Source organism: Solanum pennellii, chromosome 9 (genome assembly GCF_001406875.1).
Source record: "Solanum pennellii chromosome 9, SPENNV200".
Taxonomy (NCBI): Eukaryota; Viridiplantae; Streptophyta; class Magnoliopsida; order Solanales; family Solanaceae; genus Solanum; species Solanum pennellii.
In genome coordinates, this window is record NC_028645.1 from 65,799,655 (window position 1) to 65,802,414 (window position 2,760).

Here is a 2,760-nt window from a genome sequence, read left to right on the forward strand (position 1 = left end):
TATATATATATATATATATATATATATATGTATATATATATATATATATATACATATACATACATATATATATATATATATATATACACACACACACATAAAATATAACCCTAGGCTCCCCTATGTAGCGTCACCACAAATAAGTATTCCCCTTTAAATTTATCTATTACCAAAACTAGTCTTCCCCTTGCATGAAAAATTGTGACTTTATGAAAAGTTGCGACCTTTAGGAAGAGTTACGATTAGTATGAAGCATTGTGACTTATGAAAAATTTTGATTTTTATTTAAGGTTGTGACCTTTTCGAAGGGTTGTAACTTTTTCAAAGAGTTGTGAGCTACACTTTATTTAGTATAAATAGAGGGATTATCTGCCACTATTATTTTTAGGGTTTTTTCATTATAGGGTAGTCGAATTGAAATACATTAATTATGTTTCTTATGAAGTTTATTTCATTACTTAAAATTGTCTTCCTCCTACATCAATGAGATCAATCTTTACTATAACTCAGTTATTTATGTAACTATAGCAATTTCTTTTTATAATTTTTTTGACCTTTTTTAAATTCTATTAAAAATTTAAACAATGATGATTGAAAACCGGTCTTCTCTTTCTTCCCATCCAACATGTTTCTTCATATAAACAACGAAAAATAGTTTTAATCGCAATGTGACATTATTACTCTTGCACCTCTAAGTCCATAACTCATAATACTGTTGAAATTGTTCAATTCATAATATTTGGTTCTTTAATATCAAAGCATTTATTTTTGCCACTATTATTTATTGGTTTTTTTTTCTCTATAGGGGAGTTGAATTTAAATACATTAATTAAGCTTCTTATGAAATGTATTTCATTGCTCAAAGTTTTCTTCCTCCTATGTAATGAAGCTTAATCCTTTACTGTAAGTCATAATAATTAATGTATCTATTGAAATTTCTTTTTTCTATTTTAGTGTCTTTTTAAAAAGAACTTTGTCAAAAATTTCAGTGCGGATGATTAAAAATTTATATTCTATTGTGTCTATTCCTATAGTTTTATTGGTATAATTTTTGGGAAAATATCTATTTTGTGCAATATTTGATAGCACAGAACAATAAATATGTGATAACTGTTACAAACCAATACTGAAGTTTGTTAAAAGAACCAAACAAATTGCTCTCTTCTTTGCCACAGTTAATATATTATCAATTCACTTCTTTTATCGCAAGTTAAGAAATATGTCATATTTCTTCATCTCTTTTTTTAAAGCATAATAACAGATTATGTTTTCTTGAAACTGACAAATGTCCTAAATACAAAAAAAAAATATTTTTTTTCAATAATGAATATGCACATAAGCGAAGAGTTCTAGAGACTCTACCTACATTAATTAATTGTCAATAGATTCAATGTTGAAATGTACACAAACCGACAAACTATCTTCTTGAAAAATATATTAAGCAACATACGTTTTTCTTCTTAATTGTTAGGAAAGTAAGTTTTTGTTTATTATTATTTGTGGATATGTGTGAGTACAAGCACTCGGAAAATTATGCTTTGAGATTTGAATATGTTATGTGTAAAAATTTTGGTTTAGAATGTCACGTTATGAATGATGTCGCCTACTGCTTGGTTGATAATGACATTAATTCTTGGTAACTGCATAATATAACCATAACAATAATTATGGTTCAATTAAAATTAAGTTGGGTTGGTAATATGAAACCTAAGGAATACTAATCACTATTGTGAGTCAATGAGGAATATATATATATATATATATGATACTAATAACTATTTTAGGGTCATAAGAAATGAGCCGAAGGTCCTCCATTTGAATTAGTTAATTATGTTCTTATATAGATGTGATGTTCCACTTTACTTTGAAGTGTTGTTGTTCGAGGTTTTTTTCTTTCTTCTTTAACGTTGATGTTGTTCTTTATAAGTTCTTGGAATTTACAAAATTTCATTACTTGTGACCAACTATTTCCACGGAGATTTCTTAGACTTCTTTCTTATACTCAAAATATCTCTCTGACTCATAATTTTTGTATAAAGAATAAAAAAAAATACATAGCACTTTTAAGATTTTGGATTTTCATAAGATAAATGATCTTGAAAATGTAGCATGTCTATCAAAAACAACGAATATTACCGAATGATCAATGTGAGCTTAATAACATACAGTTCAATTCCATGAGAAGCACGGGTAATTTACCTAGTTTATAAATATGAAAGCTTTACTGGCAATATTATAGTTTACCGGCACTCTAAATAAATATCATTAAATCCTTTAGCGATACTGGATAAATGGCAATAGATTAAATGCAGCTAAAATTTTTTGTGAAGATAAAATATTGCCGCTTAAAGGAAAATTAAATGTTACTAAAAGTCTGTTTTGTTGTAGTGTTACTTTTTAAGAGAATGGGCACTATATTTTTTCGTCATCAAATCTTTTTTGTTTGATAAAATATGTTATTTTGAACGCATTGCATCAAGTGGGTTTCAATGCAACAACTTCATAAAAAAAGAATATGAGTGGATCAGTTAGTGACTCTCAACTAAAAATTCTTTTCAGGTTGTGCATCTGAAGTTAAGTGGTGAAACTACAAGCCAGCTGATTGAAAAACAGAAGGCTGACAACCTCAACTCAAAAAAATATCAGGTTGCTTCTTTTTATTGTCTCTATATTCTAAAAGAGAATACATATTACTGTTCTTAATGCACCTCCTTCAAATTTATAGTGCACCAACTAGTATACATGTGGTAGTTCTACTAG